This window comes from Chinchilla lanigera, unplaced genomic scaffold (assembly GCF_000276665.1).
Source record: "Chinchilla lanigera isolate Chin_1 unplaced genomic scaffold, ChiLan1.0 scaffold00008, whole genome shotgun sequence".
Classification (NCBI taxonomy): Eukaryota; Metazoa; Chordata; class Mammalia; order Rodentia; family Chinchillidae; genus Chinchilla; species Chinchilla lanigera.
The window spans coordinates 38,086,784-38,102,868 of NW_004955409.1; the positions used below are offsets into that span (position 1 = coordinate 38,086,784).

The 16,085-nt window shown below is 38.8% G+C and overlaps 1 gene segment (V, D, J or C); it reads right to left on the reverse strand.

The window, feature by feature from the left end:
• The window catches only part of LOC102015697, a gene marked incomplete in the record, with an annotated part of 840,941 nt that overhangs the window by 387,383 nt on the left and 437,473 nt on the right, over positions 1–16,085 (reverse strand).

The window sequence follows — 16,085 nt, forward strand, 5'->3', positions numbered from 1 at the left end:
GCACTTCTAATCCTAGAAAAACCTATATTTCTGAGGTGACAACCTTGCTATGTCATCTTGGCTGATCCCTTCAAGCGTCTCTTACTGAAGAGTGAAGTGGGCAGAGACAGAGACTAACTGACCGCTGCTGGATGGACCATCTTGTCCACGTGGGTATTCATGCCTGGTCTGTTCTGGGTGCTCTCTGGGAGATACTGATATGAGATAGAGTGATCGGAACAGTTTGTGCCAACACTCACTGCTCCACACACTACTCGTTCATTCATTCCTAAACGTGAGGGACCCTCTTCCCACCCCACCTTCCCTGGGTGCTGACATTACAAAGGGATGGAGCATGGTTTTCACATTCTGTGCTTATACCCTGCCCCCCGACCAGCCCAGCTTCCTCTCTAGATACCTGGTTGAACTTTTATCCTCTTTAAAGGAGGAACCAACCCTCCCATCATCATATTATGTTTTCTTTTCCCCTTCCCTTTTAAAACTTTGTACCGTTTCCCCTTGCGTTTTAATGTTTGATCCTCTAAGCCAATCTTTCTGAAATGTCAGAATATATTTTCTCTCACTACTGAATTTGGTGGTCTGGCTTTCAAGATTTTCTATTTGCTGTATCTTTGCAAAAGTCTACAAAGGAGCTCAAAGGCAAGAATTTTTCTCTGTTCTGTTTGTTCTTTAGTGCTGTCTCCTTCTGGTACTAAGCCTCAAGTTTTTCGATTAATTTTAACAGAGGTAAGGGCTTCACACTGAGAAACAAAATACATTAGATAGTATTTGAAAACATTATCTATCTGCAAATGGTCTGAAATATTTAACAGTATGTTATTTAAAATTTCTTGCGTCTCCTTTTTCTCACACTGAAGTCCCCAGAGCCCATAGGGGGTGTGCCCGGGCACCTCAGCAAAGTCTGGGTATAGACTGCCAGCGCTTGCAGGGCAGTATGTGCCCACCGCGCAGAGGAACACAGCAGTGTCATGGGGCTGAGAGTCTGATGTGCAAGGAAAAGTTCTGGTCTCATGTATTAAGCCTGGCTGTGAACTGCCCACTGGTCTCCTCTCTCATCAGGCAAAGCACTTGCGTCAGGGAGATGAGACCATCTCCAGGATCTGCCTAAGCCATTGGAACGTGTGGAAACTGTCCCTGTAACTACAGCTCAGTGTGGTGCTCTCATCTTTCTTGACTTTCATGGAAGAAGGGCTCTGTTCCACCAGCGGTTGTCCATTTGACCTTGCTCAGGAGGAATAAAAAGATTTTTATACATAAGAAAGCGGTTTGGTTTTGCTTTTAGAATTTTCCTCATTTATTTTATAGTCCTTAGAATATACCCCAGGTTGTCCTCTATCTCTCCAGATTTCAATGCCAGGGTTACCACCCCTGTCTTTTGCTTATGCCCTTTGTCCTCTCCTCACCACGGTCACTGCTCGCAGACCAACTGTGCGCACAGGAGCACTGTGGAGCCCCCAGGAGGCCCCATTCTTTCTTATTCCTGGAGCCACTGAGTGTTCATCTCAGAGGCTAGACGCTGGCCATGTTCATGGGGCTTGGTTCACTGTTCTGGTTTTCATTGCTTCTGTTTTCACAGCCAGTCAAGACCTCGCTGTCACGTGATTCACACTGCCCATCCTCTGGCTGCTCCCCTTCACCTTGCTCTACTTTCCGGCAACCACTCTGTCAGAGGAAGTGCTGCTCCCACGTGGTTGGAACTTTTTAATTAATTTTTAAAAAATTTTTCCTCAACTCATTGAATTAAAGGAAGATAGAACAGAGACATAAAGAACAAACAAAAAGGAAGAAAACAGTGTTGAAGTGCTCTCTAGTGATGACTATCTGAATGTCTTGACACCAAGAATTATCTTCCTTACTCTTCTTACCTCTATGGAACTCTTTGCCTGCATGTATGGCATCCTCAGAGGTGTAAATAGTTGTAGGTTGAGAGAAGACGTGACTTCTTCCTTCAGTGTTTATTTCCATGGCATAGTGTAATTGTATCTCTCAACCTGAACAGTTTAAAATTCTCCCACAAAATATAAAGCAGGGAAATATAGTATCCTTTCTTTTAATATGTTCTCAGGTTTGAGAAAGCAGTCTAACGTCTCACTAACACTAAAAATGCCACTGCTTTTGCAAGCATCTAAGGGCTTCTTACATTTACATCTTTCTTGGCTTTTGTATATTCTGTTTTTTTCTCATATTGGTTACATACATAGTAGTTATCTGAAACCCTAATTCATGGTCTCATTTGCAGCAAGGGTTAAGGGCTCAGGAGGAGCAGAGGTTAAGGAAGAAACTTTATTCTTTGTAACCAGTCTTCAGCTTGCTGATTCTAGGTGTCACCACTTAAATGCATTTTCTCAGCTATATCCCATGGATAAAGCCCTAGTCCTGGCACATCCATTCCCACACTTCTTTCCCTTTGCTTCTTTTTGGGGTCAAAAAGTGAAAGCGCCTCCGTGCTGAGAGTTTTGATGAGTAAATAGCTGTGACTTCTTTGATGTTAATTATAGACAGTAATCTTCCATTTTTCTTCATGTATGAAAAGATGAACAATAGGGAGACTGCACCTCCTAGCAGTTTCCCTGAAGCACAGTGTCACTGTAGTTCTCTCTGGAGTTGGCTTTCTCCTGGTGATTCAGGGTTGAGGTGGGCTGGACCCCACCTTTCACTGTCTGTTTGTTTCTGCCTAAGGCTAAAACATCAGGTACATAAGGTGGTCACTGGAGAGTGCGTTTGTGAAGTGACACATTATTCTGGGAACTTGTGATCAGTCTTTTGCTCAATCAGAGTATCCTCAAGTCACATCAAGTCTGGAACCACAGAAGTGCTAGCAAAAGTTCTAACTGTCTTAAGATTTTTCTATTTGCCAATGTGGATACTTACCAGGAATGTTCTCAAGGAAGGGAAATTTTGCCTGGGAATAATAGATGGAACAGTTCCAGTCACTTGAAGGAGATAACATTTACACAAAAGTTGTCCTTGTAATCTTCTCTTATGTCTCTAGTATGCTAGTTTTAATATTCTAGGTAAGTGCCAGCAAGAATATATCTAGTTAAATTAAAGATAACTAACAATTTTCCCAGTCAATAATAGACAGAGATTGTGGTAGGTTAACAATAAATATTGAGCATCTACTACCTAAAGGTCATTCAATTTATCCCTGTGAGGATGTTTAATAAAATGCACAAAACAAAATGTTAATTTTATAGTTGTGGAGATATGAAAAACACTTATGAAAATAAGTAAAATTAACCAACTCTAGGGGGCAGCACATAGACGTGATCATTTACTGGTGTAGAAGCAAAGTAGAGGGATAAGAATTGGGAGGTTAGTAACTGCCACAAGAGTGAAGATAAAAATTATATGATGGTGTCTATTGATTTAGGAGAAACATTTGACAAAACGTAACCCACACTCATATTAAAAACACTAAGAACAGGCATTAATAACTAAGTCTCACAAAATGTGTGTGCTGCAACTCCAAATCAGAACCGACTTATGGAAAAGCACTCTGTGCTTTCTCATTAAAGTAGAAGAAAAAATTGCCAGTACCTCTCTTTCTATTTAATATTGTGTTGGAGCTGTTAGTGAATGTAGGCAGCCCAGAAAAAACTCAACCCTAATGAAAAACAAAAGCACAGGAACTGGGAAGTGGCAAAATATCATTTATGTGTTCGCAAATGAAATAATTATATGCCAGAAAACCTAAAAGGGTCATTATCAGAAGACTGGTTTTAACATAGGTAACGTTTTTAGAAAAACATTTCTATCACCCATATGTTAAAGCAAACTGAAGCAAAGCAAAACAAAGAAAAGTTAAACTATGGAAGCAGAAGCATTTTTCCATTGTATTGAAGTAAGCAGAGAGAAAGAAAATCCTTAAGTAAAAATTAAGACCAGGCAGACAGGAAAATTAAATGGAATAGTAAATCAGCTTTCAAGCCCAAGTATGTATGTAAATTTAGGATAAGATGGGAGCGTCTCAAATCAGTGTGGGGAAGTGACAGTTCAGTGAGTTTGTTGGGGTGACTCGTGTCTCTTCTAACTTGAGGTGAGGAGTGGCAAATGTGATTGTGATAGTGTCACATTTTAGACCAGCATTTCTCACAGTGGCATTTTTGTAACCTTGGATCTTGAAGGTGCGTGAAGACTTCCCTAAAACTGGTCTGTTCTGGAGCATGCTTGAGGTCCAGATGCCATGCTGCTGCTTCTTTCTCATCTTTCTTTCTACCATCACCAAACCCCAAAACACACAAAGAAAAAGTATACATGTTTACCACCCTGAGTAGTGCATTGCTCCTGAGTGCTCAGAAAAATCTCCAAGGTACCAAACAAAGGACCAATTTGTCAGTTTCTAGCTTCTCAGGGAGAGTTCTTAAAAGCCAAACAAGAAATATTGTAAAACAGGGAAATATTTCAACTAAGCAAAACCCTCAAGGCAAGGTTCCTTACCCTTATTCATCTATCTTAGAATTAGAATTTTGAAATAAGTTGGTTGTCACTGGAACCAATCATGTACGTACCATCCTTATTTGAATTGAAAAATAAAGCTGGACTTGTTCTTACTAAAAATAAAATCTTATGTGACCAGTTTGTTTCACAATGTAAGACTGGGGAGAAAAAGTTAAAGAAGATTCCCAAATTGTTGGCTCTGGTGGCTAGCTGAATTATACTGCCATTTTTTGAGATGGCCAAGGGTAGAGGAAGAGCCTATAGGAAAGAATTAGATATGATATTGTGAATATGTTAAATTTTAGTTCCACGTAGACATTCAGTGTAGATGTTAGACAGGTTTCAGTATACATAAGTCTAGCTTTCAACAAGGACAGCCAGGATAAAAGTATGAATTTGGTAGCAATCAATGCATAGATGGTAATTAAAGCGACATTTCTGGGTGAGATCACTTAGAGTGCATGGAGACAGAATATGTGCTTTAGGACTGAGCCCCAAAGTAACACCGTATTTGGAGGTCAGGAAGGAGTGACTAGGAAAGGAGACTGAGCCTGGGTGGCTCTGAGATATTAGGCAAAGCAGAGTGTGCAGTCATCGAAAACTAAAGTGATGACGGTATTTCAAGGAGGCAGTCACATGTTGAATTTTTCTGACAGATTCAAATAGATAATGAAGTTGGTAGTGGAAGTGAAAGTCATTGGTAGCCTTAGCGAGAGTGATTTCAGTGGAATAGCAGGACTGAAATTCTGGCTGGTTTGGCTATCCTAAGAAAGGATTAGTGAATAGCATTAGATTTGTGGAAGTGAAAGTCATTGGCAGCCTTAGCAAGAGTGATTTCAGTGGAATAGCGGGACTGAAATTCTGGTTGGTTTGGCTATCCTAAGAAAGGATTAGTGAATAGAGACAATGAATTTAGAAAGGCTTTTAGAGAAATGATGTTATTGAAAGACATAAGGAGCAACAACAACAAAACCTATATTAACCCACTGGACCACTAAGCCCACTTGCAAGATGCTATCTTAATGAAATGATGAGAAACTTGGGTTAAAATTTATATTTACAGATGTTTACCATAATGCTATTTAAACAGATTTAAGATGGGAAATAATCAAAATATCACCAAATAAGGAAATTATATAGTTAAATATGGTATATCTATAATACAGAATAGTAGGCAAGCAATTAAACTTATCCTCAGTGACAAAAATGAGACTATTATTGTGTTCTTGTGTTATGATGTAAAATGTGCAAAAAATCTGAAGCAAAGTGAAATAAAAATTGAAATTGAAAACAACGTAAAATATAGAAATAAGTAAAAGTGATGAATTTTCATGTCTGTCAGTTACAAGTTTTAGTATTTTCCATTTTTCAATACAAACTCAAAAATTAAAATAGGATTAACATATTTGTCATTATTATAATTACTACCTCCCTTTACATAATTCTAGTTAATTTGAATATGAAGTGCTTCTGGGCACCATAAATTCAGCTCATAAAATAGGATCTGACCCCAAGCCTCCTCCTTTCCTTTAGCTGTAATGATTGCGGCTGTAAATGGCAGAATCTCATCTCAAGAGAGTGTTTTGGCGCTTGCAGCTCCAGGCAGAGACGGATTTATAGGGTCCGATGCCCTCGGAAATCTGTCTCTCCTTATATCTCAGCACTGCCTTTCTACTGCTTGTAGCCTAAGCTGTGAATGATGCTCCCCAAGGTTGTGCAATGAATAATATGTGGCAGCTTCTTGGAGAAAGGGAGGAAAACTCCAAGAGAACTACAGATATTCATCGGCACAAATCAGTCTGCAAAGCTGTTGTGCTCAGTTATTCCTTCCCTGTTTGTGCTTAGCATGTTTTTCATAAAGGTTTCTGGTTTTGGGATGCTATAAACCTATGCTAATGACTCTTTCAAATTTTGATTATGAGGCAGATTAAAGCGAATCTTTAATGTGTTGTTTAAGACAATTGTTTCCTGCCCATAGGTCCCTTCCTGTTTCTTCTCTTTTTCTCTAAAATTGTTTCTGGTTTCTTCCATCCATTCAAGACTCCAAATATGTCTACTCTATTACTCAACATTCTGTTCCAAGAAAATCTCCCCTTGGCAAAAACAGTGGTGAGTGGAATTAGCTAAAATCCACTGGTTACTTTTCTAGGATGATCCAGGCCAAACAAATGTTCGGCAGACAAAATGGTGCAAATTTTAACCAAAAGTTTCTATATCTGTCCCTTCATCTGTCATTGAATAATATTATAGAAAACTTTTTACTCAATAAAGTAGAATTCTCCTCACTATTCTTACTTTCGAATTTTAAAGGCTAACTTTCTCTTTTTGAATGATGTGGAAATAAAGCTAAATTACCTAAGACAGAATAACCATTTAAGTTTTACTATAGTTTTAATGATTACTTTTTAATGTACGTGCTTCATTCTCAGAACTTGTGCCAATTAATAGAAAAATGGAGCTACAAGATTCCCAAAAGTCTGGCATATGGCTGCCTGAAGAACCACTTTGTTTTATTTACCTATATCATGCTTTTGGAAAAGTAAACCAAATGAGTCACCAAATGTGTTTGTGCTGATAAAAGAAAGACACAGGGGGGTAAATTAGGAATTAGCCCTAATGTCTCACTATCTGCCTGGTTTACTCAAATGTTAACTCAATTCCATGGAAAGCAAAGAAGAATATGGGAACATATCCCAGCCGGGCCTGCATAGGCTGTGAGTTAAGCAAACTCTCACATCAGTTGGGGAATATTTTCAATGAAAATAATGCAACAGTTTTTTTCAGTTAGACAAGGAAGCAAGAAGAGGCAAAAGAAAGGAGAATGTAATTTGCTGTAGTTATTTGGTTTGTAGTACTTTATTTAAGAATTTGTCCTTTATGAGATTGGGTGCAGAGAAGCTCTTAATGTCCCCCCTTGCACCCAAAGTTAATAAAATGACTGTAAAATTGCAACACATTTGGTAAAGTGTTTAGATTTTTCCTTCTGTAATTTGGGCTTTTAGTTGATCATAAAGCTGCTCAGAGGAAAGGAAAACTATTTATTGAATCAATTATTACCGAAATTTTTCCCATAATTTAGAAATGTTTTGGGAAAAGTTAACCATGGGTGTTATTTAACAGTTTATCATTAGATTAGTAGTTCTTTGTGCAAAACAATTTCAAAATATTTCTTAATACTGTTTTTGAGCAAGACAGATAATCTCAAAAAATAAGGTAGATAATCTCTTCATCTGAAACAAAACGTAGTTCTGGGTATGTACAGTCTTCTTGGAATAAAAATTGCTTCAAGCTGACCTTCCTTTTTATTTCATAGTGCTTCCAATAAAACTATCCCTTTTAGTAAAATTCAAAAATGTTTAATTTTGAACTGTTCTTGCTTATTATTTCCTGATATTTGTCCTTAATAAATTTATCCTTCTCAGAATGTGTTCTTTTTATTAACTAAGTTAACTGGTACATTTTAGGTATACATAATGATCACATTCACCCCTGGGAATTTGCACCCATGCATGATATAACTCGACTTTTCTTTTTCCCCATTCTCCTACCTGCCCTTCAATTTCTTTTCTCCTCCTTATTTACAAAAGCTTTCTTTTATTTATTTACAAAAGCTTATTTACAAAAGCTTTCTTTCCATTTTTCCTTCTTTTCTCATTCATAAGCTCTAAGTATTTTTTTTTCAGTTATCATGAATGTAATTTTATAGAAACCACCATGAATCTTATACAGTCTTTGGTTGTTTAGTTCTTTTATTGAATATTCTCTCACTTGAAAGGTGAAATTTTTAGTTGTTGCACAAAATCATATTCTTTTGTAATCCTTCCTGGAACATCACCATAAAGTGGAAATTCCACATTTGTTCAATTGTTTGTTGTAATAAGGGGTGTTTTGCATTCAAAACCATCTGTTTTAGTTTGGAAAGCTTCTCATTGCAGTTCTTCTGTATGGTGAACTTGAATTTGTGTTCTTATGAGCTCTAACCATTGAATATAAACTTGCCTTTACATGTGGGTATAAACATAACTAGTTACTCAACCAGAGCTTATTGGTGTGACAGATATTATCTAGTAAGACAAATACTCTCATGCTCACTAGATATGAGCTTTTTGGAGCATCATGCTATTGATAGAAAAATATATAAAATATTTTATGTTGTCTTTCAAAGTGTTCAGAGAAGAGGAAACAGAGAAGTCTCAGATCTGAATTCTGAAAAACATTGTTTAGTGTTAATTAGAAGAGGAAGTTGGTGAGCATGGGTTTGCGTACAAACTGAAGGTGCTAGGGGTTCCCAGAGTTATAGGACAGAGGCTGGAGACTGAGTCTGTGACCTTCATAGAGCAATAACTTGTTCTTAAAGATTGGAGCTTTTAGCTGGGTTTGGTGCTGCATACCTGTAATCTCAGTACTCTGGGAGGCTGAGGCAGGAGGGTCACAAGTTCGAGCCCAGCTTGGAAAACTTAGTGAAAGCTTGTCTCAAAATTTTAAAAATGGGGGGGTGGTTGGTGGGATTCTATGTAGCTGAACAGGGAGGCCCTGGGTTCAATCCCTAGTAACACACACACACACACACACACACACACACACACACACACACATATGATTGATGCTTTTATATTTTCTCTTTTATCTCAGAAATAGTGGAAAATGATGCAACATCTATCCTACTACTGAGTCTGGAATATAAAGTCTACAATCCTGTATAATTACAGCTACAAATAGAAACCTATACTTACTGGCTCCTTCAGGACTGAAGAAATCTGCTGCACTTTCTGTTGACTCTATTCCCTGTTCAGCAAAGAAGCAGGCTTGAAAGACCACACATCAACTTTCCACTTATTTACATGATTTATTTTACTTTCCCAGCTTTCCTGGAAACCCCAGAGTCACCTTACAATTACTCCTTCTCCAGTCTCTTTGGGGGTGCCATTGAAGGGTCCCTTTCCTCTACTCAGAGTCATTCCCATTAATGCAATCCCAGGATGACTAAAACGGGCTCTGGGGTTACTGTGTTCATTCTTCCTCACATTCTGAAGCAATATGTTTGATAAGATGGAGAGCGACAATACATTTGCATTTAGAACAGCTGCCTGGCCAATGCCACATCTCACCCTCTTTTCTACTTCTTTCCCTGCCACCGAAGCAGCCTGCAGACATCCACACAACTGTCCACACTAGGGCATCCAGAGCCAGCAAAACAAATTCCCCACCACTAGCGCAGAGACAGGAAAACAGTAACTGCTGGGGTTGCACTTTGTAGTTGCTGACGAGATGTCAGGTAGGCCTCTCCCCCACTGTCCTAGTGAATACTCACTAAGGGTCAGAATGTTTTGACCATGTCACCGACAAAGTCCCTTATTCTGCCTAGCTAAATCTTCAGTGGATGAAAGACACGCAGCTGAGAAAGGCACAGGCCTGGCACTTGGGCTGAGATGAAACATGCTTATCTTTTTCCAAAAATTATTAGAAATACTCCATTTTAATATCTTTTAAAGAGTATGGTAGAAATAGTTTTAAAGAAAATTCTGGTAAATGGATAATTCCTGCTGGTACTCATCTTCTATCTTCACTTGAGTAGTCCCGTGCCTTTGAAGCCATGTGGGTGCTGTAGTCAGGGCTCTACAAACTCACCTTCTGCCTCAGCTCCTAACCCTTATTGAAGTTCAAGAGTCAATTAAAAGGAATATGTTAGTAGCACATTAATGTCAGTTCTCTCAGAGGTTGTGTTTGGCAAAGCCAGAGGAAGGGGCAAAGAGGAAACAGTTTCTTTACCAGTGGTCTCTTCATTAGGGATGAGCCCTGGAGACCGCATAGGGCTGCTGTGCACGCTCCTGGATGATTTGTGGAGTGGACCACAGTCTCCAGACATATGTGTTTCCTCAGTAAATGGGGCTAGTTTTGCCTGGAAATGAGAACTCTGGTGGCTTCTCCCCTTTCTTCAGTCTTTTAAGTCATGAAATTAGTTAAGCTACTGAACAATTTTCCTAACATAGCATGAGGCGGCCAATTCCAGTGCACTACCGTACTTCACAGAACCTGAGGGTAGGGGTGCATCTGTCAGATTTCAGGGTCTGTGTTTCCCTGAAGCCACTTACCCCTGACTCTGAGTAGATTTCCCAGTGATTCTGGGACACTGTGGTACTCAGAGTGTCCAGTCCAGACAAGAGTGGGAATGTGCAGGAATGCGGGGGGCACGTGAGCTTAGCATCTTTGGATAAAGCACACATGTGCTCAGTGGCATAAAGAAGTAAATTCTGGAGGAAGCGTCCAAGGGGGCTTTGGGATAGTGGGTGCTGGCCTGCTTCAGAAAGGAAACTAAAAACAATAAGATGCATTAGAGGATGAAGGAAAGAGCAAGAGGACCACAGGTGACAGTGGACCTCACCTTCAAAAACTTATTATTTTTGAAATGTTCTGGTCCAAATGAGAAAAAGTTCTGGAAAGCCTGACTAAAAAGGAAGTATAAATATGAACAAATGGAGATGAAGATGAGGGTTATGAAATTTCCGGTTACCTCATAGCAATGTGCATACAGTTTTCACTTGTTTGTTTTGACAAATGAAGGCTAAATTACCCGTAAGGTAAAATTTATCTAAAATACATATAAATGGCAAATAAGCATATGAAAATTTTCTGTGCACAATATATCATTAGGGAGCTACAAGTTATCATGATGAGCTGCCACTGTACACCTAGGAGAATAACCCAAACCCAGACTATTGCACCAGATGCTGGTGAGGATAGCAAGAAAGAAGAAATCTTATTTTTTGCTAGTGGGAACTGCAAAATGACACCACTGCTTTGGAAGACAGGGTGGCAATTTCTTACAAAACTAAACACAATATCAGCAGAAGCTCCCTCAATCACATTCTTTAGTTTTTATCCAAATGAGTTGAAAGTATGTGTAGTGTGTATAACAGCTTTATTCACACTTGCCCAAACTTGGAAGCAACAAAATGCTTTGCAGTAGGTGAATAAATTCTGGTACAGCTGGACAATAGTGTATTATCCACCACTAAAAGCAAGTGAGCTATCAAGCCATGAAAGAATATGGAGAAACTTTCTTTCTTTCTCTCTTTTTTTTTTTTTTTTTTGGTCTTTTTGAGACAGGATCTTGTTATGCAGTTCAGGCTGGGCTTGAGCTCACTTTATAGCCCAGGCTGGCCTCAAACTTGCAATGATCCTCCTGCCTCAGGAGGATCCTCCTCCCGAGTGCTGAGATTACAGGCATGTGCCCCCATGTTCAGCTAAATATAGAGAAATTTGAAGCGCATATTACTAAGTAAAAGAAGCCAATCTGAGAAAGTCTGAATACTGTATTGTTCTACTATATGACATCCTGGAAAAGGTGAAGCTGTGGAAACAATAAAAAGGTCAGTGGTTGTCAGAGGTTAGGGAAGAGGGACAGATGAATATGCAGAGACCAGAGGAATTTTAGGGCATTGAAACTACTTTGTATATCATAAGAGTCAATACTTGTCATTATACATTTCTCAGACCCACAGAACGTGTAACACCAAAAGTGACCTGAGTGTTATCTGTGATCTAGGAGGGTAATGGTGCATTGGGGTTGTTTCATCAGTCGTAACAAATGTACTATTCAGTATATTCGTTATAATATTCATGGTATGGGAGACTATGGACAGGAAGGGAAAGGGTGCACCTGAGAAGTCTGTACTTCCTGCTCAGTTTTTCTATAAACCTTAAAAAGCTTTAAAAAAATCTACATAAAAATAGAAATGAGTAGGGAATGTCTAAACATCACAGTGCAAGAAATCATTTTTAAAGTATATTATTAAGAAATACAGTGTGGAGTACCAAGAACATCTAAAGAATTAGAGGTAGAAATATTTTGTGAACAAGTATTAAAGGATGGGGAGGAATAAAGAAACTAGATTTCCCAAACAAACCTTTCTGTACTATGAATTTGTTACTTTGGTTGTACTACCTTTAATAATCAGTAACTTAAATTGTTGGCTACTAAGAAAGTATAAAATAGCAGTAACTTTTCTTTTTTTGGTTTTTTTTCTGGTACCTGGAATCGAACTCACAACCTTGCGCTTGCCAGGCAGGTGCTGTGCCACTGAGCTAAATCCCCAGCCCAGCAGTAACTTTTCTTTATGAGGAATAAATTTCTCTAAATAGAGAAAAATTTCAGTCACAATACAATCATAGACTACACACTATTTACCAATTAATTTCACAATAAATGTAGATCTTTAAAAAGCAAACAAATAAAACACACTTTTAAAGGACTAACTCCTTGAGTAATTGGACAAGCACATAACATTCCCTTACACAAAAACATAATGCTTTCAAATGTCAGGCTTTCTAAAGTGCTTTTAATCAGAATCTCCTTTGTTTGAATTGGACAGAACATAAGAGAAAACAAATACCTTGGAGCTGTCAATAACATTTTGAAAAGCATCTTAAGATCTTGTTTTCTTTTATGATATAAAATTTTTTTAAACAAAACAATGTGATACAGGTGCAGGATTAGGCCATTATGTGGAACATAGTAAAATTCAGAACAGCTCCAAGTATTACTGTTTTATAGGAGCATTTCAAGCCATGGGTACATGTATGAAATGTTTTCCATTTTTCTCACTGTGCTAGTCATACTCTGCTTTGCTGTCACCAAACATCTTTTCTTCCATTGAGAAACAGGTTACCCTTTCTTTTTCTCTTTGTTAACAAAGCAGCATTGTTCCAACCTTTCTTGTATTCATTTTGAATCTTTACTATGACTTGAGAGCTGGGCTCTGCTCACAGGAGGATTTCCGCATCCTCAAGAAGGCTCTGGTTGCTCCAGTAACAAACAGATGGGCTATATTGCTCTTCTGAATTCATCCTTGCTCACACCCAGATGGTGGGCAAAGGGACAGGGAGACCAAGTTGTAGAGATAGTCCTTCCCCTCTTTGCTACTTCCTACCCCTATCTGGCCAAGGATCCAGACTCAGAAGCAGATACCTAAATGCCTGCTTTTATGGTAGGTGTGGCTTGCAAGTGGTTTTTTTGTGGGCCACATTCTCCCTCCACCTGCATTTTCTTTCACTGAGTGATCAGTCTCAGGGTCAAATCTTTCCTCCTCACTAAGTTCATAATATGAAGACAACTGTTGCTGCTGGGCTCCCACCAATTGGCAGTTCCTTGGAGGAGGGTGGGTTTAGGCAAGGTGGTTTAAATCTGTGCAGATTCATAGAATCCATGGGAAATCATGAAAACTGACCTCAGTAAAAGGTGAGAACATAGGCTAGTGCACTTATTTTTATTTTGTTGTTACTGACTGCATTTTATCTCTGCTCACAACACCCTGAGATATTCTGCCCCTTCAGAAGCAGGTTAGCTTTCAGACACTTGGCAAGAGCCGGGCTTAAGTTTGGTGGCAAGGCAAAAGCTTGATCAGGTGCCTCTAGTCCAGAAGAAGGGAGTTGGTGGGGTAATATAGACACCTCCCTTCTTCCTGTACAAGATTTGTATTTTCCCAAAAGGTTATCTCTTGATGCTCCCAGTCTTCCCTTCCCAATTTGTTGATATTGGTCAAACCAGTTTGGCCTCTTTCACCCCAGCTGAATGGCCCAGTGTCTTCTTCCAGATTAGTAGGAAGGAATTCAATGACTATTTTAACCAATGCCCAGTTCCACTGTGATTCTTGCACTATTCTGCAATGTTCAGAGGTTATGTTCAAAGATGTTGTGGGAGATAAAACCAACTTGCAAATGATAGAAAGTTTATCTTAAAAAACAAAATAATATGCCCCGTCACCATTGCAGAAGTGACACTGAGCTCCGAACAGCTTTGGTAGCCTCAGTGAGCTACACCCTCCCCTACCATCATGAGAGTGACCTTGAGCCCTGGACAGCTTCAGAAAACTTGGTGAGCCACCACCTACCCTCCTGCCACTGTCATGGCAGTGATGCTGAGCCCTGGACAGCTTCAGGAGCCTTAATGAAATATGCCCCACCCCCCACAGTTAGCCTTGGTCAACCTCGGGAGCTTTGAAAATATCAAAATGAAGAATCAAAATGCAATCTCAGACATTCAAAACAAGTCCAAGAGACACTGACATAGAAGAACTTGGAAGTCACACACCTGTAATTTCTGAAATGATAGCAACTGAAGTAAAGAAACAACTCCATCAGCCTATAGAGGAAATCAGATCAGAAATAATCTCTCAGATAAAAAAAGAAATGACAACAATAATGAAAGAATTGCTTAGTGTATCTACAAGATATGTAGATAAAAAAATAGAGAAACATAGAAAAATGATGGAAACCTTGAATGAACAATAGAAGAAAGAACTAGAATTCATGAAACAGATTCAAAGAGATATCCAGCAAATTAAAAATTCCATTGAAAGCTGGCAAAACCACTTAAATGAAACTGAAGATTGACTTTAAGACCTTTAAGACAGCACTGCAACTAATGATCATGAAAGGAAAGCTCTCTTAAAAATAGCAAGGAACCAGGAAATAACAATTCAACAGGTGCAAGATGAGGCAATGAAAAACAATATAAGACTGATAGGTGTCAGCAAAGCAGTAGGAGTCAACACGGATGACATAAAAAGACTATTTGCGGAAGTAATAGCAGAAAATTTCCCAAGCATGGGACAAGAATCTGACATACAGTTAAGTGAGGCATATAAAACTCCAATTATCCATAACAAAAATAAATCTATACCCAGACATATAGTAATCAAGATCCCAGAAATTCAGCAAAAGAACAGAATATTAAAAGCTATTAGAGAAAAGAAACAGATCACCTATAAAGGAAAGCCCATCAGAATCATGGCATATTTTTCAACACAAATCATCAAGTCAAGAAGAGCTTAGAGTGAAGTATTTCAGGTCCTGAAAGAAAACAGCTTCCATCTCAGACTGATGTAACCTGCAAAACTCTTTCAAAATTAATGGACAAATAAGATATTTCCATTACAAAGAACAACTGAAGAAATTCATGACTACCAAACAAACCCTACAAAGAGTACTGAAATAAATACTAGAAAGAGATAAAAATGACCACAATCTCAAGGACAAAAACAGAAAAAATCACCAACGAGGGCAAGCAATTAAACATAAGGGGGAAAGTAGGGAGCCAACAGTGGGTTAATGAAATGACCAAGATAAGCCAATACACATGAGTTATAACCATCAATGGAAATGGTCTCAATTCACCACTCAAAAGAAGCAGACTGGCAGAGTGGATCAAGAAACAAAATCCAACAATATACTGTGTACAAGAAACACATTTAAATTCAAAAGTAAATTCATAAATTGAAAGTCAAAGGATGGAAAACAATACTCCATGCAAGAGGAACCCAGAAAAAGCAAGGGTAGCTATTCTGTTTACAGACAATATGAACTTGAAACCAAGACTGATCAATAGAGATAATGAAGGTCACTACATACTTGTTTGGGGAAAACTTCAAAAGGAAGAGATCAACCATAAACCTCTATGCACCAAATACAGGAGCATTGAACTGTATGAGACAAATTTAACAGACATGAAAAATCAAATAAGCAATAACACAATTGTAATGGGGGACTTTATCACCCCATTGTCTCAAAGATATAGATCACCCGTGCCTTGCGCCCAGGCAGCAAGTTCTCCGGGAGTGGCAGGGCTCCTGGGACCGAGTGTGGGC